The following is a 23,808-nucleotide window of genomic DNA, read 5'->3' as shown; positions in this document are numbered from 1 at the left end:
GAAGGGGGATAGGGGGAAGGGGGAAGATGTGAGTGATGGAGGAGAGGGTGGACTGTGGGTGAGAGTGGTCAGATATGACGCATTTGATTTTTTACTTCTTTCAAGGGGCTAGGATTGGATGGTCTGTCTGGAACCACAGGGCCACCAGGTGGTTGCTGGGCCTTAGGGGTGGTATGTGGGCTAGGGGCCTCTTGGACCCAGGAGCAGTGATCAGTCTGCTGCACCACTCATCTACCCTACAGCACATTTAAGAAGAGGGACAGAGTAAAAGGAGAGAGAAAATATAGTGTATGGTAGTGGGGATGTACGAATGGAAGACATTGTGATCAGCAATGGCAACAGTGGAAAAATATGGAAGTAGCTTTTGTGATGGACTTATCCTAAAGAATGAGGTCCACCCATGACAGAGCTGGTGTTGTTGGAACACAGACTGAAGCACATTTATTATTATTATTATTAATTATTATTATTATTGCTATTTTTATTACTATTACTATTATTTTTATTATGGTTTTTGCAGGACAATGGGGTTGGGGTGGCTTGCCCAGGGTCATGCAGCTGGGTGATTGTTGGGTGTCTGGGACTGGATTTGTACTCTGGTCTTCCTGACTCCAGGGCCGGTGTTCTGTCCACTGTGCCACCCAACTGCCCCTATTATTATTTTATAATTTTAATCATAATTTTTCTCTCTTTATTGTTCATGAGGGTCTATATTTTGGAGGGAGGGAGCATTATGTTTACTCTTACACAAGAATATTTTACTAATGTATAAAAATCAGTTGTACAAAAATAAAAATAAATATAATAATAAATAATTAAAAAAAGAAAATCAATTTAGGGAGGTAGAGGAAAAATGGGAGGAGAAAAGAGAGCAATGCTGGTGAATCATGAAAATCAAATGAGCAATTTGGTGAAAGAAATACAAAAAAAAAATACTGAAGAAAATAAAATGTTAAAAACCAGTTTAGACCAAATGGAAAAGGAAACCAAAAGGCAAATGAAGAGAAGAATGACTTAAAAATCTTAATAATCATCTGGAAAAGGAGATTAACATTGTTCTCTGAAAGAAATAACTATAACAAATGTAGCATGGAACTAGAGGAAGCTGATTACTTTATGAGAAATCAAGAAGAAATAAAACAATAACAAAAGAACCAAAAATTAGAAGAAAATGTGAAAAATATCATTAGAAAAAGAAATGAACTTGAAAAAAAAATCCAGAAGAGATAATTTAAAAACTATTGGGGGGTGGCTAGGTGGCGTAGTGGATAAAGCACCGGCCTTGGACTCAGGAGTACCTGGATTCAAATCCGGTTGCAGACACTTAATAATGACCTAGCTATGTAGCCTTGGGCAAGCCACTTAAACCCATTTGCCTTGCAAAAAAAAACTAAAAAAAAAACACACAAAAAAACTGTTGGGTTACCTGAAAGTAAGAACCAGAAAAAAGAGCTTAGTCTTCATTTTTCTTTTTTCTTTTAGATTTCTTGTTTGTTTTTTCTTTGCTTCTTTTTTTTTTTTTTTTGCAAGGCTAATGGGGTTAAGTGGCTTGCCCAAGGCCACACAGCTAGGTCATTATTAAGTGTCTGATGCCAGATTTGAACTCAGGTACTCCTGACTCCAGGACCAGTGCTCTATCCACTGTGCCATCTAACTGCCCCTCTAGACTTCAATCTTCAAGAAATAACACCATAAAGTTGCCCTGAGATCCTAGAAGCAGAAGGTAAAATAGAAATTGAGGGAATTCACCTATCACCTCCTGAAAGAGGTCCTAAAAGAAAAACTCCCAGGAATATTATAGCCAGATTCCAATACTTCCAAGTCAAAAAGAAAATGCTAAAAGCTGCCAGAAACAAGCAATTCAACTACCATGGCTCTATGGTCAGGATTATACAGGATCTGACAGTGTCTACATTATGGGCTCATAGGGCTTGGCATACGACAGTTCAGAAGGCAAAAGAACTTGGATTACAACCAAAAATCAACTACCCATGAAAGTTTAACATCCTCTTTCGGGGCAAAATATGGAATTTCATCTTTTCTTTTCTTTTCTTTTCTTTTCTTTTCTTTTCTTTTCTTTTCTTTTCTTTTCTTTTCTTTTCTTTTCTTTTCTTTTCTTTCCTTTCCTTTTCTTTTCCTTTCTTTTCTTTTCTTTCTTTTTTTTTTCAATGAAGGCAATGAGGTTAAGTGACTTGCCCAAATTCACACAGCTATATAAATATTAAGTGTCTGAAGTCATATTTGAACCCAGGCCCTCTTGACTACAGGATTGGTGCTGTATCCACTACACCACCTACCTTCCCTGAAAAGATGGACTTTCAATGTAACAGGGCATTTTCAAACTTTCCTATTGAAACATCCAGAGCTGAACAGAAAGTTTGATCTCCAATTACAGGACTCAGATGAACCATAGAGGGGGTGGAAGAGAGGGACTAACTATGAGGAACTTAATGATATTGAACTGTTTGTATTCCTGCATGGGAAGAAGATATTGATAACTCATATGAACTTTCTTATTTCTAAGAGTTATTAAAAAGAGCATATATAGACAAGACATAGGAAGGAGAGGAATATAATGGTATAATGTAGTAAAAAGGTGGGGTCAATGGGTGATAAAGGAAAGTACTGGGAGGATAGGAAAGGAGATGAAGACTAAGCTAAGAAATTTCACATAAGAGTAAAAAAAATGCTTTTTCAATGGAGTGGAAAGGGGGAAGGCAAAGGAGAATTAGTGAGCCTTCATTCTCATCAGATATGTCTCAGAGATGAAATGACATATACACTTAATAGGGTATGGAAATCTATCTTACCCTAGAAAAAATGAGAGGGAAGGGATGGCATAAGGGGGGAAAGGGGCAGGGATGGGAGGAGTAGGTGATAGAAGAGAGGGAAGATTGTGGGAGAGAGTACTCAGATATAACACACCTCTAAATGGGGACAGGGTGAAAGAAGAGGAAGAATAGAATAAATGAAAGTGAGGAGGAATAGAGTGGAGGGAAATACAGCTAGTAATCACACCTATGGGAAAAAATTTAGAAGTAACTTATCTGCTGGAGTAAAGATAAAGAAGACAATTCATCCCAGAGACAGAGCCATTGGAATCTGAACACAGACTGAAGTACAATTTTTTTCTCTCTCACTATTCTTGATATTTCTCAATTTCTTAATTTCTCAATTTTTTTGGGGGGAGTAGAATTTATGTTTTATTTCACAAGATTATTGTAATAATATAAAATAAATAAACCAAAAATTTTTCCAAAAAATAAGTAGAAAAGGAGAACAGTGACTACTCTTCTTACTAGATGAAACCAACTTGGAAGTGCTGAAAATTTGTGGACCCTCAGACTTAGTTCTGAAAATAAGATCATGGAGAAATCGAAAGGTTGGCACTATGCCCCCACAAAGGCTAGATGAGCAGAGATTAAGCTTAATATAAATATTAAAGACAAGAAATTGTCTGGGAGTTTGTCCAAACAATAAATTAACTTGACCAAATAAAACCACTACAGGGGTAGGGAAGAATGATACAAACTTAGAAGATAGTAACTTGAACAAACCCATAAACAAGGTCTGAAAGAAAAACTATTTGCACCTTACACAAATTTATTAAGGATTAAAAGAAAGTGATAAGACTGGGAAAGGAAAAAATGAAAAAAAATTTGGAATGCTGAGGAAAATTGTGAAAAATGAATTATCAACTTGGCAAAACAGGCATAAAACACTGTAGAAAATATCACCTTAAAAACAAAATTAGACAAATAGGAAAAGAGGCCAGAAAAAAATCATTGGGAAAAAAACTCACTGAAAAATAAGAAAAGACTAAATGGAAAAGAACAACAAAAACTGAATGAGGGAAAGAACTCCTATAAAAAAAGAACTGGTACAAATGGAAAAAGAGGTACAAAATCACATTGAGGAAATGATTCATTAAAATTAGATTTGGACAAGTAGAAACAAATGACTCCAAGAGATATTGAGAAACAATACAATAAAATCAAATGTAAAAACTCCTCATTTTATTTTCCATTTAAGTTGTTTTTCTGATGATATATTTTATATTTCTTCCACTTTTTTCATTTATTTGATTTTTCTACATTAGTTTTGTACATTAGGCAATGATGAAGGAGGGGTATAATTTAAGTGGAGAAAAACAAATAAACACATGGCAAGATCTATATGAACTAATGCAATGTGAAGTTAGAAGAATGAGGAGATCATTTCCATCAGAAGCAACATATTGTTGACTAACGGTGATACACTTGGCTTCTTTGAGCAAAAGAAAGATCCAAGACAATTTCAAAGGACACATGACAAAAAGAATGCTATCCACCTATATGCAGAGAATCTGTGAACTCAGTGGAAATTGAAATATAATTTTCTTACTTTTTGTAATATAGCTAATATATTATTTTATATGATTTCACATTTTAATTAATATTTTCACTTATCTTCTCAGGGGATGATTGAAGGAAAGATGAAAACTTGAAACTGAAAATTTCAAATGAAGATGTGAAATTGAATAATTTTTTAAATTAAAACACCATTATTTAAGAACTTTTAATAGTAGGTTGGATAAGAAAATTAAATACCTATTCGAAAATAATATATTGCCTTTATATTCTATAGCTTTACTTATACTACTTTCCTATGAATAACCATTAAAAATTACAGTTGGAAATTGATATGATAATAGGGTCCACTTAGAACAAAATAAAAAAAATAGTGATGTTTCACAACCTAACCTTACTTATGCACATGGAGAACAGAAAGCAACAGCAAACATAGATACTAATGTCCATTTGTTGTGATTATTGTTCTTGAGTTGTTTTCAGTTGTGTCTGATTCATTGTGATGCCATGTGGGGTTTTCTCAGCAAATATATTTGAGAGGTTGGTCATTTTCTTCTCCACTTCATTTTATAGATGAGGAAACTGAAGCAAACAATCTAAAGTGACTTGTCCAGGGTCACACAGCCAATAAGTGTCTCTGGTAAGATTTGAACTCAGGAAGATATTTCTTGGTTTTAGATGCAGAACTTTATCCACTGCTTCATCTAATCATCTCAAACTTCAGTTCTAGCCTACTCTTAATATTGCATGCTAATGAAAGTACCACTCTGGTGTGTATCTTCTGTGGAAATTACATAATGGAAACTATCACAATTGTTATTTTTTTGGCATTTGATCAACATAATTTTAAAAGTATTAATTAGAGATCTTTAAATAAATCATAGAATAAAGCAAAATTCAAAACCGTACTTGTCAAGTTTAAATCATATGCATTTTCAGTTGATACATCACTGAAATTATAACTTCCAATATATAAGAATTTCACAATCATGTTAAAAGTCTAGAAGACACCATATAAAGAAGCCTCAAAGGTTGAGGTCAACCTTGACAAAGAAAGAGTTAAGGATATTTTTTCTTATTTCTAATCATTAACCATATGAAAATTATTGATACATTTAAACCCTTTAAACTAATATTTAAAAGTTAACTTAGGACTCAAAGGGGTATAGAGGAGTCCAAATATCTATAAATATGATTGGAGAAAGGTTATGAGATGATTTGGTGGTTATAATGACAACTAGGGCAATAGCACAGAGAAAGGAGATAGGAAGAAAATAATGTATTAGAAAAAGAACTGAACTTAAGATATCTAGGTTCATCTGCCACTCACTAGCTTGGTGACCCTAGATAAATCATTTAACTATACCCTTGTCTCAAATGCAATAATCCCTTAATGTAATTTTCTTTATTTATTAAAAATATATTTCCCTCTAACTGAAATTTTGATTTTCATTAAAGACCATCCTTTTCCTCTCAAGGTTTGTGTACAACAATCTATATAATTTGAACAACTAGGAAAGATAGGTAATAATTGGAGGACTAGTATTGAATAGGAAGAAAAGAGTGAACTGAATTGCATTTAAGGATGACACCAGGTCTTTCTGATCTTAGTTTCTTCTGTTAAAGCTAGTACATAGAAGGCCCATAAAAAGTTTGCTGAATGTAGAATATTACTAAAGACTAATTTTTTAATGGTCACTAATAGTTCATAACAAAATTAAAACTGTTAGTTATAATGACAGTTTATTCTTCTTTAAAGAAAACTATAACTTAAATTTTCTGTCCCTTTGTGTTGTCTTGAAATAAAAAAACTTTTTTGTCATTTTGTTTATATGCCAATCATTAGTTTAACCTATTTACACAGTGAGAAATAATTTTCTACATTCCTTTTCTGTTTCTTCTTCATCATCACCTGTTCTCCTTTTTCTTCTGTTCCTTCTTTTTTGGGGAGTAATGGGAAGCAAAAGAGGAAGGCAGATGAATGAAGTGCTACTGTGATTTTCATATATTTAGAGAATTTCTGGTGAGTTCACCTACCTCTTCCAATGAAAACTGGGAAGCTTTATGGAAGTTATAGTGACAAGAGAATGACTGGGGAAGTCACCAATGAATTAACTTGTCCAGGTCATAAAACCAGAGGTGACCCTTGAGCTTAGATAATACTGATTACTAGGGAAACTTTCTATCCATTATGGTGTGCTATCACTTTCATATTCAAACATCAGAATATCTACTCAGTCTGTTAATATTCATGTAGATATAACCTCTAAGTAACTACAAATTAGGCAACCTGAAAATATTTGTTTTCTTGTCTTTAGAGGTAACTATGTGGCATTGTGGAGACAACATTTAATGGAGTTAAGAAGAGATAAGTTCGAATCCTACTTGCAGCCATGTGACTTTGGCAAAAATCACTTAAACTCTGTCAATATTATTTTCTTCATCTGCAAAATAGCACTTTCCTCACATGATTGTTATAATTATTAAATGATATATCTAAAACATTTTGCAAGCCTTGAAGAACTACATAATTATAGGACTCTATATAAATATAACTATATATATATATAGATAGATAGATAGATAGATAGATAGATATATAGATAGATAGATAGTTATATTATTATAGTCCTAAAAATGTCAGAATAGTCCTAACTTCAGGTTCTTCTGTAAGATTCCATAGAATTTGTAGACTAAATGAATGCTTTTCTTTGTAAAGAAAGATGAAATTTCTCATCCACCATCAGTGATACATGAACTTGAAATTGTTTTCCCAGGAGTGGTGGTGGATTTCTGGTTATTAAGATCATGTAGGGACTTCCTGGCCAAGATGGCCAAGAGAAGGCAGGCACTGTGTTAAGTGTTCCTCTTTCCCCTCAGAAACAACATGAAAGAAGTCACTTAACAGAAGAAAGAGAATCTAGGAGAAGAACACCTACCAAGTAGGTCTGTCTCAGGGGACCATGGGTGAACTGGGAGATGAGAGCAGAGCATCAACATGGGGACAGCATGGGGGAAGCCAGAGGGCCAGCTACAGCCTCAGAAACTTTGGTGTGTGGCAGGTGCAAAATCCAACTTTAGCTGCAGAGTTGAACTAAGGGAGGGTGAGTTCTAGCACAGAGTCTCAGAGCAGGCCTGGAAAACAATCAGCTGATTCAGGGACCTGAGCTACACACTTTCAGTTGAGCACTTTGCCCAGAATGAACAAACAACCCCCCACCCCCCCCCCCCCTCATGCCCAGGTATGGTCAACTGAATTCACTCAACTGAAAGAGATTAACTCCCTTCCCGGGAGCCAGCCCACTGTTCAAGGTCAACTCTGACCCTGCTGCTAAAGACATCAAATACTCCTGAGAAAGCAACCAGCTTCCCCTACTGACCAGCCCTTGGAATTGATAAGCCAAGTGAACAAAGCCTCTAGGATCTTCAAAAGCAAACCTCTGAGAGGGGGCTCATGGAGAAATATTTGGAAGGGACAGATTTTAACCCAGAAAGAATATGAATCAGTCTCCAGCCCAGAAAAAACTTTCTTGAAGAATTCAGGAAGGAGGTTAAAAATCAATTAGGAAAATTGGGAAAAGAACTAATAAATAAAATCAAGAGCTGGTTTTATATAAAAACCAATAAATCAACAAACTTCTGGTCAATTTGATTAAAAAAAGAAAGAAGAAAACCAAATTACTAGTATCATAAATGAAAAAATGTTAACTCACCACAAATGAGGAGGAAATTAAAGTAATAATTCAGTATTATTTTGCCCAACTCTATGTCAATAAATTTGACAATCTAAGTGAAAATAATATATATTTACAAAAATATAAGTTGTCCACATTAAATGAAGAGGAAATTAAAAACCTAAATAAACCTATCTCAGAAAAAGAAATTCAGCAATCCATTATTGAAATCCCTAAGAAGAAATCTTCAGTGTCAGATGAATTCACAAGTGAATTCTATCATACATTTAAGGAACAATTGGTTCCAAATTCCATATAAACTCCTTGGAGAAACAGGTGAAGATGGGACTCTGCCTAACTCTTTCTATGACCAATATGGTGCTGATAACAAACCAGGAAGAGCTGAAAAAGAAAGAAAATTATAGACCTATCTCCCTGATGAATATAGATGCACAAATCTTAAATAAAATCTCAGCAAAGTAACTATGGCAGGTTATCACTAGAATAATACATTATGATCTAGTAGGAATTATCCCAGGAATGCAGGGTTGGTTCAATATTAAGAAAACTTTTAATTTAATTGTATCAATAACATACCTTTCAGAAATCATATGATCATAACAATAGATGCTGAAAAAAGTTTAGACAAAATACAGCACCCATTCCTACTGAAAATTAGAGAGTGAAGCAATAAATGCTTTGTTCCTCAGAATAATAAGCAATATCTATCTGAAACCATCAATAAGCATTATATAATGGCAATAGGCCAATAAGACCAAGGGTGAAACAAGGATGCCCATTATCACCACTACTATTCAATATTGTACTAGAAATGTTAACTTCGGCAATAAGAGAAGAAAAGTAAATTGAAAGAATTAGAATTGGGAAGGAAGAGACAAAACTCTTACTCTTTGCAGATGACATGTTGTATATCTATAGAATTCCAAAAAAATCATCTAAAAAGCTACTGGAAATAATTGGCAACTTTAGCAAAGTAGTAGGATACAAAATAAACCCTCATAAATCCTCAACATTTCTATAGAAGACTAGCAAGATATAGCAGAAAGAGCTAGAATGATAAATTCCATTCAAAGTAACCTCAGACGATATAAAATACCTGGGAGTCTATGTGCCAAGCAGACTCAAAAACTCTTTGTATACAATTACAAAACACTTCTCACAGAAATAAAATCATATTTAAATAACTGGGAAAACATCAATTGCTCATGAATGGGTCAAGCTAATATAATAAAAAGGACAATTCTACCAAAACAAAACTACTTGTTTAGTGCCATACCAATCAAAATTCCAATAAATTACATTAATGAGTTAGAAAAAGTCATAAGTAAATTTATATGGAGAAATAAAAAGTCAAGAATTTCCAGGAATTCAATGAAAAAATAGAAAAGATGATGGTTTAGCCTTACCATATCTAAAATTATATTATAAAGCATCAGTCATCAAAACTGTCTAGTATTGGCTAAGAAATAGAGTTGTGGATCAGTGCAATAGACTAGGTGCAATAACAGGAAACATTTATAGCTATCTGCTGTTTGATAAACTCAAAGTGTTCAGCTATTGGGATAAAACTTTCTCTTCAATAAAAACTGTTGGGAACATTGGAAGTTAGCATGAAAGAAACTTAGATTAGACCAACACCTCACACCATATACCAAGATAAGATCAAAATGGATCCAAAATTTAGATATAAAAAACAGCATTATAAGCACACTAGAAGATCAAGAATTAGTTTACTTGCCAGATCTAAGGAAAGGGAAGCAGTTTATGACCAAGGAAGAGATGGAGAACATCATTAAAAACAATCTAGATAATTTTAATTAATTTAAATTAAAAAGCTTTTGCACAGACAAAACCATTGTAACCCAGATCAAAAGAAATGTAGTAAATCGGGATACTATTTTTTGCAACTAGTATTTCTAACAAAAGATTCATTTCTAAAATATACAGAGAACTGAGTCAAATTTTCCAAAAAAAAAAAAAATCCATGCCCCAATTTACAAATGGTCAATGGATATGCAAAGTCAATTTACAGGTGAGGAAACCAAAGCAATTAATAGTCCTATGAAAAATTGCTTCAAATCATTACTTATTAGAGAAATGCAAATTAAAACATCTCCGAGATACCACCTCACAGCTCTCAGACTAGCCAATATGACAAAAAAGGTAAATGATCAATGTTGCAAAGTATGTGGGAAATCTGAGACACTAATAAATTTTTGGTGGAACTGTGAACTCATCCAACCTTTCTGGAGAGCAATTTGGAATTATGCCCAAAGGGCAACAAAAATGTGCATACCCTTTGATCCAACAATACCACTACTTTGTCTATACCCTGAAGAGATTATGATAAAGTTTAAAAGCATCACTTGTACAAAAATATTCTTAGCAGATCTGTTTTGGTTGCAAAGAATTGGAAATTGGGTAAATGTCCTTCAATTGGGGAAATAGCCTAACAAACTGTGGTATATGTATATCATAGAAAACTATTGTTCTATTAGAAACCAGGAGAGATGGGAATTCAGGGAATCTTGGAAGGATTTGAATGAACAGATACTGAGTGAGATTAGCAGAACCAAAAATACTTTGTATACCCTAACAGCAACATGAGGGTGATGATCAAACTGGATGGACTTGCTTTTTCCATCAGTGCAACAATGAGGGACAATTTTGGGGTATCTGTGATGGAGAATACCTTGTGTATCCAGAGAAAGAACTGTGGACTTTGAACATTGACCAATGACTATTACCTTTAATTTAGAAGAAAAAAAACATTATCTTATTATGTAATTTTGCTGTCTCCTACTTTATTTTTCTTCCTTAAGGATATGATTTCTCTCTCATCACATTTAATTAGATCATTGTGTATCATGGAAACAATGTAAAGACTAACAGAATGCCTTCTGTGTGGGGGGGAGGCAAGCAAGAATAGGGGAAAAACTGTAAAATTCAAAATAAATAAAATCTTTCTAAAAAAATGAAAAACAACAACAAAAACGATTATGTACTACAATTTCTTTTATAGTCCTCCTTGTTACTAAGGTGACTTATTCATTAGACAGATGGCTATGGTCAGGAGTCAGACTGTGACCATGCAATAGTGTGTGGCCAGGCAGTTTGCCTGGGGATAGAGTTCATGACCTCAGCCTCCTTAATTCTTCATTCTAACCAGTTGAGTTAACTCGCCTTTGACTGATCAACAAATACATTGAGGCAGTAATCATGCTTTGTGGGCAGGTTGCTTGACCTGGTGACAGTCTCTTTAAGCCTTAAGGGGTCCCTTCATCCTTCCCATTTTTCTTGTCTCACCAGCCACTATTCCTTCCTTAGTGTTCAATTTGAATGGGGTATATGATCTCTTAATGCCTGAGAAACCTTAGCATCAAACTGGTAGTAGTGCAGTTATATTTCTTTAGGAATTCTTAAATATAATTTGTACAAAACAATGAATAATGAAATTGTCAATTTGAGTAGTTAATTGGGTAAATAATCATGAAAACCCCTTCCCTCCTCTGTACTTTTCCATAACAAAGTCATATTTTGTTTTGTTTGTATCGATCTTTCCAACTCATGAATTCAATTTACTCTATATTTATTATGTATAAGCTCATAGAAAACTTCTCTGTGGAGCTCAACTTTATCATTATAAGTAACATGAGAAAGACATAAAATTATGATATGGATTGTATTTATTCTTAATATTTCTTTTTACCTGCAGAATGAACTTTTTCATATTCAGAGAAAAATATCAAGTCAATATTATATTACTTTAATAGAAATCATCCTGACATGACATTTGACACTCATTCCTTTGATGCAGTCTAAGGGACATAAGAGATATCATGGAGAATTTTAAAGTTACCATAGATCTAGAGAAAGAGTGAAGGTGGAAGAGTGATACAAATACCCGCTGGGATACTGTGTGAAATACTTAACAAATTATACTTCATTTGATCCTTATAAGAATTCTAAGAGATAGATATTATTTTTTCCCTCATTTTACTAAATTTTAGATTCCTTATAATTGAGGAATCTAAAGAAGAAATTGGGCTTTGGGTCACACAACCTTGCCTAAGTTTGCATTTGAACTCAGATTTTCCTGATCCAAGGGTCAATCTTCTATCCACTATTCTACTTTAGCTGTGCCAATATTTTGTTTTGTCTTGAAGGAAAGGACTATTTTAATATAAAGGATGGGCACATTTCTGAATGATTTGAAAATCTTGCTCAGTTCTATCACTATCCCTTTTTTTAATTTTATGTTTTTATGGTTACATGTAAAAACAAGTCAACATTCATATTTAAAACTTTGAGTAACAAATTCTCTCCCTTTTTTCATCCCACTCCCTATCATTGATAAATCAAGTTATTTGATAAGGTTAAAAATGTACCATCTTGCAAATCATTTTCATAGTAGTTATGTTGTAACAGTAAGTATAGTTCCCCCCAAAAAAATAAACCTCAAGAAAAATAAAGTAAATAAAAAGTGAACATATTTTCATATGCCATCAGCTCTTTCTTTGTGGAAGGATAGCAATCTTTATCATAAGTCCTTTGGGGTTGTCTTGGGACACCTTACTGTGAAAAGATAAATCATTTGCAGTAGATCATCTGCAATATTGCTGCTACTTTGTGTATAATTCAATTCTCATTGTATCTACTCTTGTGTTTCTAGGTATAACTGAGAACACCCTGCTCATCATTTCTTATAAAAATAGTTTTCAATCATAATCACATAACACTAATTGTTCAGTCATTCCTCTACTGATAGGCATCCCCTCAAATTTCTATTCCTTGCTACCAGAAAAGAGCTGCTAGAAATATTCTTATACAAATAGGTCCTTTTCCTTCATGCTTTTCACTTCTTCTGAAATACAGAACTGGAATTACTAACTCAAAGAGTAAGCATGATTTTATAGTCCTTTGGGCAAATTTGACTTTTCTTTCTGACTGCTTGTAATATTTTCTCCTTGAACTAAGACCTCTGGAATTTGTCTATAATATTCCTGGCAGTTTTTATTTTGGGATCTCTTAAAGGTGATGATCAATGGATTAATTCAATTTCTATTTTACCCTCTGCTTCTAGAATATCATGGCAGTTTTATTTGATAAATTTCTTGAAAGGCTCTTTTTGATCAAGGCTTCTAGGTAGTCCAATAATTTTTAAAATTATCTCTTCCAGATTTATTTTTTTTCCAGGTCATTTGTATTTCCAGTGAGATATTTTACATTTTCTTCTAGTTTTTCACTCTTTTGTCTTTGTTTTATTGATTCTTGAATTAAACAAAGTCTTCAGCTTCCCTTTGCTCCAATCTATATTTTAAGGAATTATTTTCTTTGGTGAATTTTTGAATCTCCTTTTCCATTTGGCCCCAATCTATTTTTTAAGTTATTTTCTTCAATATTTTTTGATGCCCACTTCAGAAAGCTGTTGATTCTGCTTTCATGATTTTCCCATATCACTCTCATTTCTCTTCCCAATTTTTCCCCTACCTACCATACTTGATTTTCAAAATCCTTTTTTGAGCTGCAATGACTTAAGATCAATTGTGATTTTTTCTTGAGGCTTTGGATGCAAAAGCTTCGATTTTACTATCTTATTCTGAGTGTATGTTTTCTCTTTCCTATGACTATAGAAAGTGTCTATAGTCAGAAGTTTTTCATCTGTTGTTTGTACATCTCCCAAGCCTATGACTTGATATCAATTCTTTGTTCAGTAGGTCTCTGAATCCAGGGTGGAGGGTATATTGTCCCAATCTTTTGGGGGGGGGTTTGGAAGCTATTTGCAGAAATTCTTCTAGGGATTTGCAAGTTATCAATTCTTTCAAGTTGGTATGATCTAAGGAGTGAATTACACTCCTCTACTATCATGGGTTCTGTTTTATGGTTGAATATCAGCACTCCTTTCTGCCCTAGAATTGTGAGTAGGGGTCCCCAACTCTTGAAAGTTCTGTGGTACTACCACTCCTATTTTTCTTTAGATTACAACCTGGGTCTGCAACTAAGATCAAGGTATGATCAAAGCAATGGAGTCAATGCAGTGATAGTAAAATACCCCTTTATATCCTTCTGACCTCCTTACCATCTGTGGACTGATAGCTCTGGAAGCAGCTGCCACTAATGATTCAATGACTCCCATGGACTTCTCCTGATCCATTAGGACCAAATCTGTGCTCCTGAGACCTGTGATGGACTGGGTTCCACTCTTACCCTGGTACAACAACAGACCCTACCCACTGATCTTCCAAGTCGCTCTGATCTGGAAAATTTTTTCAAATAGGCTTTTATGGGTATAGTCACTCTAAAATTTGTTTCAATTCATTATTTTAAAGTCTTTTGACTGGTTTTGGGGAGAGCTTGGACAGATTCCTACCTTTACTCTGCCATTTTGGCTCTGCCTCCCTGTATTAATTTTTTTTAAATAAAAAGAATATAGATCATAAACTATAGACCAATGAATTTATCTTCCTTTATGGCAAAATTCTATTAAATATTTTTAATGAATATTGGGGAAAAAAGGAAGAGGAAATCATATATCCACATATCGGTATAGCTAGAGCAAAAAGAGGCTTTGCAACATTAACTGTATTTCATATTTTCACAGTGTTACTGATCTGGTAGGTTTAGAAATGGTGTGCCTAAATTTAAATAAAACATTACAAGTTCCTCATCCTATTCTTTTGGAAAAGCAAATAAGATGTATCCTTGACCAAAGTGAAGTTAGAAAAACTCAGAACTAGATGAATATCTTGATCCAATGAGAATTAATTAATGGTTGAATGTTTTTTTATGCAAGTACATCTCAAGTGAAACTGTAATCACTAGATAACATAATGGAGTCTAGATGACCTGAGCTCAAATTCAACCTCTGACATTTACTTCCTATATAACTATGGGTATCTCTTAACCTATATTTACCTCTGTTTCCTCTTTTGTAAAGTGGGAATAACAATAGTACATACCTTCCAAGGATGTGGTGAAGGTTAAGCACTTCACAAATGATAATGTGTTATATAATTGATCACTAGCTAAAATGCTTGCTACTTAGATTTAGTACCCCAGGGATTTAGACTTTATTTTTTTCCTATTTAATATCTTTATAAATGATTTGGTTGAAAACATAGAAGGAAGGTATATCTGATTTATAAATCCCACAATGCTAGAAGAAATAGTCAATATGATTCAAAAATGTTCTTTATATGTTAGAATGTTGAAATAATATGATATTAAGTTGGGAGAAAATGTAAAGTTTTATATATTGACTAAAATATTCAATTTCATAGTACAAGATGGAAAGACACGATTAGATAGTAATTTGCCAAAAACACCCAAGAATTTTATTGAATTGCAATCTTAACATGAGTCAGAACTATGAAATTCAGCTAAGTAAGCTACTAAAACCTTAGACTTTATAAACAGAGGCAATGAGTCCATGACTACAAAAGAAATAGGATCACTGACATGGTAAGATTACATGAGGAGGACTGTGTTCAATTCTGGTTATAACAGGTTTGATTGGACATTGATGATCTAGGCATTTACAAAAGGAAGGTAACCAGAATGGTGTAGAACCTTTAGTCCATTGCAAATGAGCATAGGTGAAAAGAACAGGAAATGTTTCTTTGGGAAAAGAGAAGAAATTCCATAAACATGATTACTGTCTCAAAGTTTTGAAGGACTGAAATATGATAGAAGGATTAATTTGGGGTTTTTTTTTTGCCTTTTTCTTCTTACTCTCTAAAGGAAAAATAGGAAAAATGCCTGGAAGTTTAAAGAATCAAAATAGAGATAATCCAAAATGGAATGAACTGTCTTGGTAGCTAAAAAAAAGTCCTTAAATGTGATTGTCTAGTATAATTCTAAATTATCACTTTCTTAGTATGTTGGAGACAGCATTCTTTAGTAGCCACACATTATAATAGATACTGGTGTGATTCCACTCATTCTGCAATTGTCTAGTGAAATACTTTTGTTGAACTTGAGTCTCTTTGATATATCCATGCCATCTCACTTTGTGTGATTCTTATCTATGATATCGCACAGAATACCCACAGAGTATCTATTCAAGCTAGGAGAGGCTTTCTTCTATTTTATAAGTCAGGATAGTTTGTTAGGGATAGTGAAATTTTATAATTGGCAGAAGGTTTAAAGGTAATGAAGTCTGAAGTTTCCCAATTTGCAATAAGGACCAAAGAGGATAGTAGAGACCATTGATATGATGACATTTATATTAATAAAGCCATCACCATCATTTTGCTTAAGAGTGATTATACTGGGGCAGCTAGGTGGAACTGTGGATAGAGCACTGACCCTGAAGTTAGGAGGAAGTGAGTTCAAATCTGTCCTCAGGCATTTAATAATGATGTAGCTGTGTGACCTTGGGCAAATCACTTAATCCCATTGCCTTGCAAAACCAAATATATAAATAAATAAATAAATAAATAAATAAATATACCTCTAAACAACAGTGATTATGTTCCAAGGACACAGATTTATGAACCAACTTAGGATCCTTCTAGAAGAAAGGTGAAATTCAATGAATGTGCAATTATTTCAGTTAGGGTTGATAATTGAATACTTGATGTAGATAGTATATTTGTATGCTTAATTAAGTATAATTTATCTAAAAGTACTCTAATATCAAATTACTGTAAGATACATTTGCTACTTAAATTGTTCTTTCTAGAAATTTTTAAATATTTTTTTCATGGTTTTTGCATTACAAAGTAAATGTAAATGCTGTAGAATTTAAATAAAATAATTGAGTAAAAAGAACAAAACAGGATGAAATTAAGTATAAAATTAAAAAAACAAATTAAATTAAAACAGAAAAGCATTTAACAACAATTAAACAAACTAAGGAAAACACATTATCCATATAAGGCTCATTTTTTGATGCAGTATTGTACAGACAACAAATACAAATGATAGTAGAATGTACCAGAGAGAAATAGTGATGACTTTAATTCAGAAAGACATCTTTAATCCTTTAACAAACATTATGAGCTATATAACCATAAGAAAGCCATTTAATCTCTCTCTGTGTCTCAGTTTCCTTATTTTTAAAATAAAATAGAGATAACAATAAAAGTTAAAAAAAGTTAACAAAGATTTCTCAAAAGTTAAAATTAAAGGATGTGTACATAATGCTATGCAGACCCTAATAATACAAATTTAGCTGTTATTGTTATAATTTAATTCCATCCACAACAGTCAGAAATTCCTAAACTATGGCAATTTGCCTCCTTTTCTGAGACTGAGAAGCTGGAATAAACGATCTCTAAAACTAACTGCTTAAATAAATTCAGCTAAATATTTGGACCTTTGTTTTTATGCTGAATGATGAATACTTCAGAATTGAAAGATGAATTTATTTTACATGAACCTTTGGTTTACATGAATCTGGATATGTGCAGAATCTCCACTGGCCTAGCACATTCATTGCCATTTTTTTCCTCTCCAAATTTAAGATAAACAAAAGAGATATTAGTTCTTTCCTAGTGTAGAAAAAATTACATTTGATATAGTAGGATTTGAAAATTCTGATGGCAGTTAAATCAGAATAAATATTATCATGAATACTCAAAATATTTTGAGCAATCAAATCTCTAACTTTCAGTAAAATTCCTTTCTTTATATGTGTTAGTTGTAAAGCTATTGCAGGATTTTTGTAATTCAATAAAAATTAGACTTAATTTCGTCTTTTGTTTTTGTCCTTTGTTTTCTTTCTGCCTACCATACCTGCGAAACTCAATGTAAAAAAGTTCACTTGTAAGAGGACTATGCAAAGAATAGGAGATAAATGTAAAATGGAGAAAGAGAAGTTTTTAAGCTAATTAAAGACATTATGAAGGCATTTTAACTCTTATAAACATAATCACCAGTATATTTCCTTGTTTATATTAAAATGAATGGAAATGGGGAGATATCTTAAAGATAAAACTATAAAGACATATATTCACAAAAGCTACATTTCTTAAAGAGAAAGGAGTGTAGCAATACAATAGCTATAAGTTCTTACCATTGGTCTGAACCCCCTGAATAACCTGAATAAGTCTTATTCTCTTATACAATTGTTTGTGTGTGTGTGTGTGTGTGTGTGTGTATGTGTGTGTGCGTGTCTATGCATCTTGAAATGGCACATATATGTGATAATGCATGTCTGTCCAAGAATAACAACTACTAAAGCAACTAGATGATGTTTCCAGTAAATTAACCTTACTGGTCTCCTGAAAACCCACTTATTTGGTACTCAGAAAAAACCAATAATAATAAATAGACCAATCTATGGTTTGAAATGTGGCTACTTTCCTCCAAGATGGCAAGAAGCCAAGGCACTTGATCACTTTAATTATGGGGGAAAAAAGAGGCACTTAGAAATGGATTTTATGTTGTCCTTACTCACAGACCAGATCATTAAAGTGCTGGGGCTATCTGTGAGGTTTAAGCAATGGTAAGCACTTTGGTGAGCTTCAATAATTCTCTCACGTCACAAGGGTGATATTCTCGAGTTTAGTTTTAAGACTGTCTGAAGACCATAGGAGAAACTACTAAGTAAGATGGTCTTAAACAGACTTCTTAGAAGGTTAAGGATTAAACCTTTTTTAATAGCCTTTGGAACAGACCTATTTAGGTTTGTTTTGGTCATCAAAAAGTTAGACATGCCTCAATTAGTAACAAGAAATGGAAATTAGTGATAGGGATAATTTGCTATCTATATAATCTGCTATGATGTTAAGTCCCATGCTTTCTGGCCCAGTAGATCAGGAGGGAAATTCTGGTAATTTTTGTTATACAATTATAATTTATTGTTCTATTGTCATTGTATTGAGTCATACCAAGAATTCAAAATCAAGTCAGATTAGTAATATCATGATTTATGTGGTTTAGGGAAGACATTAACAATTTTCTCCTTCCCCAAAAGGAATATACGATAGTTTCTCAATGGCATTATCTATGACATTAAAATTTAGTTTAAAGTTTATAATAACATATAGGCAAACACTATCAAATGTTACACATATTTTAGAATAATTAACAGTTTATTAGCAATTCATTTAGTGGAGAGGAGGCCTTTCCTGATAGACTTTCTGCTCCCTTGATTTTAAGCATTTGTGTCCCACCTCACTGATTACTTTATACTTTCATTTTATTTCATTCTATATACATATATTTAAATTTTATTTATCTCTCTATATGTTATTTCTCCCTGCTAGAATTTAACCACTTAATGGAATAGATTATTTTGACAGCCAAGTACAGAGTACATGGTACCCAGTAGAAACTAGATAAATACTTATTGATTGAATCAAGCTGAATTGATTATGTTTTTGTGATTGCCCCTAGAAGGTCAAGCATAAAGTTAAAGAGTGAAAATTATAAAGAGAGAGAGAAACTGGATCAATTAAAAGGAGAGGGGAAGAAGCACAAACTTCTTTTTTAGATTTTTCGAGGCAATGGGGTTAAGTGGCTTGCCCAAGGCCACATGGCTAGGTAATTATTAAGTGTATGAGTCTGGATTTGAACCCAGATACTCCTGACTCCAAGGCCAGTGCTCTATCCACTGTGCCACCTAGTTGCCCAAGAACAAACTTCTTAACAATTAAATTTGTCCAAAACAGAAAGAACTACTGATTGGTTCAAGGTATTGTGAGTTATATTTTGGTAGAACTCTTTAAATGGTGATTATTTAGTGGGAAAGCTGTAGATAAGGTATATAATTTTGATAAGGGATGTTCTATATATCCTCTAAGATCCCTTCCAACTCTATAAAGCTTTCATTTTAGCTTGTAATTTCAGGTAAAATGATAAAATACATTATCGAGATTCACTTAGTCTTATGGACAAAGTAGAAACTAATTTATCAAAGTCATGTTTTGCTTTCTCATAGTATTTCTATATTCCTATGCTAAGTGAATCTTTGTCACAAGGAAGAAGGCTCAGTGGCCATGTCATCCAACTCATAACTGAAATAGAATTCCCTCCAGAGTCTTATATATTTTAAATTAGCTCTACTAATTCTCTTGAACCCTCAGTCATACATCAACTGTATTGGAAATATTGTCCTGGATGTCATATCTCAATCTCAGCATATCTCAAACAGAAATCATTATTTTCTTTTTCTTTTAACCCTACACTCTTCAAGTTTCTCTATCACTACTGAAAGTGCCAACATTTTCCCCAAAACACAAGCTTGTTATTTTAGGATCATACTGTAGTTTTGCTCATTTTTACTCATTATAACTATCTAGTTCATCACCAGATTTTGTTGTTTGCAGTTTTGCAACATTTCTCATTTATATTCCCCACTCTCTACTCACTTTGCCACCACTCTGGTAAAAGCAAAGAATACTTCCTACCTAATTATTTCAAGAATTTTTTTGATTGATCCCTTTGACACAATTCTCTCCTTTCTCCACACCATCCACCACTGAACTTTCAAAATAATCTCCCTAAAGAGTTCATCTGAACAGATCACTCCATTTTTGGTGAATTAAAACCTTCTCAACTTGACCCATTCTTAACTCTTTAGTGTTTTATATTTTACAGTCCTCAATATACTTTACAATTCAGTATTATAAGCCTCTATTTTTCTCCCCTAAACATGATAATTCAGTTACCAAATCTCATCTTTGTTCTAGATGACCTCTATGCTTGAAACATTCTCTCTTCCTCTCTCTGCCTCCCAACTTCCCTTGCCTTCAAGACTCAGCAGATATTTTATATGCTTCACAAGACCTTTTCCTGTTTCTCCATTAATGTTACCCACTACTAGGTTCTCTCTCTCTCTCTCTCTCTCTCTCTCTCTCTCTCTCTCTCTCTCTCTCTTTTTCTCTCTCTCTCTTAGATTGCCTGCCATTTAATATCTTTCCTGCACATAATATCTACATAATATCTTTTCTAATTTAATTTTTGAAATTTTAAAATTTTATTTTCATCCATTTGAAAATGTATATTTCCAAGTTACAGAGTTTTCCTCCACTCACCCTTCCCACTCAGCCCTCCCCTCAGTTGGGAACAGTATGGTTAGCATTTTACATACAAACTTTATTAAACATATTTACAAAATAATTTTAGCATAAGGAATTAGAATTAAGGGAAATATATATATATATAAGATATAATTTTTATAACATGTTTATCAGTTTTTGTAGAGGTGTTTTTATTCTCTCTGCTTTATTTTGTTTTATCTTTCTCTGATTGGGCATAATATAGTGCATAATCTGTCAAATATAGTTGTCCTACTTTCTGGACTATTGAGAGTTGTTGCTTATATCAAGGTTGTTCTCATAATGTTGATTTGTAAATTGTTCTCCCTTCACTCATCATCAGATATCATAAATCATTCCATGCTTCTCTAGAGTCTGACCATTTATAGTTTCTTATAGAACAATAATATTAGATAGTATTCATGTACCATAACTTGTTTAGCCATTTCCTAATGGATGGGCATCCTCTTAATTTCCAGTTCTTAGCCATTACATAAAAGGCTCCTATAAATATTTTGGAACATGTAGTACTTTTTCCATTTTTTACAATTTCTTCTGGGAACAGTCCTAGAATTGGAATTGCTGGGTCAAAGGATAGGAAGAATTTTATTGCTCCTTGGGCATAGTTCCATATTACTCTCCAGAAATGTTGGATACATTCACAACTCCACCAGCAATGCATCAATATCCCAACTCTCCCCCAACTTCTCTAATATAGATCATCTTTCCTTTTTCTCATCTGGCCTAATCTAATAGTTGTGAGATGATACCTCATGATTGTTTTAATTTGCATTTTTCTAAGGAATAGTGATTTGGAGCATTTTTTCATATGATCATATATAGCTTTGATGTCTTCATTTGGAAACTGTTCATATCCTTTAACCATTTATCAATTGGAGAATGACTTGGGACCTTATAAATTTGATGCAATTCTCTATATATTTTAGAAACGAAACTTTCATCTGAACTCCTGGTTGTGAAGATTGTTTCCCAGCTTACTACTTTTCTTTTAATTTGGTCAACATTGATTTTATTAGTGCAAACCCTTTTTACTTTAATATAAGCAAAATCATTCTTTTTCAGTTTATAATGTCCTCTTAGTCTTGTTTAGACATAAAGTTATCCCTGTTTCATAGATTAGATAATTAGAATACTTTTTGGTCTATTAATTTATTATATTGCTCTTTATGCCTAAATCTTGTACCTATTTTGAACTTATTTTGTTATAGTGTGGGAGATGTGGATCTATGCCTACTTCTTGCCATACTATTTTTCAGTTTTCCCAACAATTTTTGCCAAACAGTGAATTCTTATCACAGAGACTGATGTCTTTGGGTTTGTCAAATAGGAGATTGCTGTAGTCATTTACTGTGTTTTTTTTAACCCATCCTAATCCATTGATCCATTATGTTATTTCTTAACCAATACCAAGCAGTTTTGATGACTGCAGCTTTACAGTATAGTTTTAGATCTGGGAGAGGTAGGGTACCTTCCTTTACATTTTTCATCAGTTCTCTTGCTATTCTTGCCCTTTTATTACTCCAGGTGATTTTTTTTACTATTTTTTCTAGCTTGGTAAAGTATTTATTTGGTAGATTGATTGATATGCTACTGAATAAGTAATTTAATTTGGGTAGAATTGTCATTTTTATTATATTAGCTAGACCTAATCATGAACATTTGACATTTTTCCTGTTATTTAGAATAAACTTTATTTGGGTGAGGAGAGCTTTATAATTATGTTCATACAATTCTGGGTTTGTCTTGGGAGGTAGAATCCCAAGTATTTAATGTTACCTACAGTTATTTTAAATGGAATTTCTAGTTCTATCTCTTGTTCTTGGGCTTTGTTGTTCATATATAGAAATGGTGATGTTTCACATGGGTTTGTTTTATATCCTGCTACTTTTCTGAATTTGTTAATTGATTCAAGGAGTTTGTTAGATGATTTCCTTGGGTACTCTAGGTATACCATCATATCATCTGCAAAAAGTGAAAGTTTTGCTTCCTCATTGCCTATTCTGATTCTTTCATTTTCTTTTCCTTCTTTTATTGCTACTGCCAGCATTTCTTTTTTTTAGAAACAAAAACCAGTTCTTTTTAGTATTTAATTGCAAGTAATACAAATATTCCAAAAATATAAACATACTTAATAGCGTCAAACATTTCAAGTTTGGGAATAAAACAAATTTCCCCAAGAACCCATTAATCTGTAACCAGGAGAGTCAGAATCCTACATAACAGGTGATGTGGGGTGCAGTCCCACCTCTACCTCCAAATCCACCATTTCCTCAAGTGAAAAATCAGTACAAGATACGATTAAATCTCACACTTAAAGACCTTCCAAGTCTTTGAGGCTGGAAAAGAAAGGTGTACCCGAAGAAGGCCTGGATTTATTAGAGAAGGGAAATAGCCAACCAGCACCCACTGCAGAATCCAGGTTTGTGTGAGACTGACTGCTTTTTAAAAGCATGTTCTTCAGGGGAAATTGAGTTATGAATAACTCTACAATAGCCTGGGACTCTGCAGTAACAAACAAGTCAAAACATCTTGTGTTCCCCTTATTCTCCCCACATACCCTGGAGACAGTGGGAATTGTTTATAGGTACCTAGTTTCCAACTTTTCCAAAGCTTACTAGTTCAATACAAAGAAAGATGCTCTACCCATGCATGGATAATTCTTTAATATGGCACAAGGGGCTCTCAGAAGAGAAGGCATTGGGGCAGGACAGGGCAGGACCAGGGGGCTGGCTACTTTTTTTAGACTTTCCATGATTA

This window comes from Macrotis lagotis, chromosome 7, assembly GCF_037893015.1.
Source record: "Macrotis lagotis isolate mMagLag1 chromosome 7, bilby.v1.9.chrom.fasta, whole genome shotgun sequence".
NCBI classification, from domain to species: domain Eukaryota; kingdom Metazoa; phylum Chordata; class Mammalia; order Peramelemorphia; family Peramelidae; genus Macrotis; species Macrotis lagotis.
Note: the sequence above shows the minus strand (reverse complement) of the source record.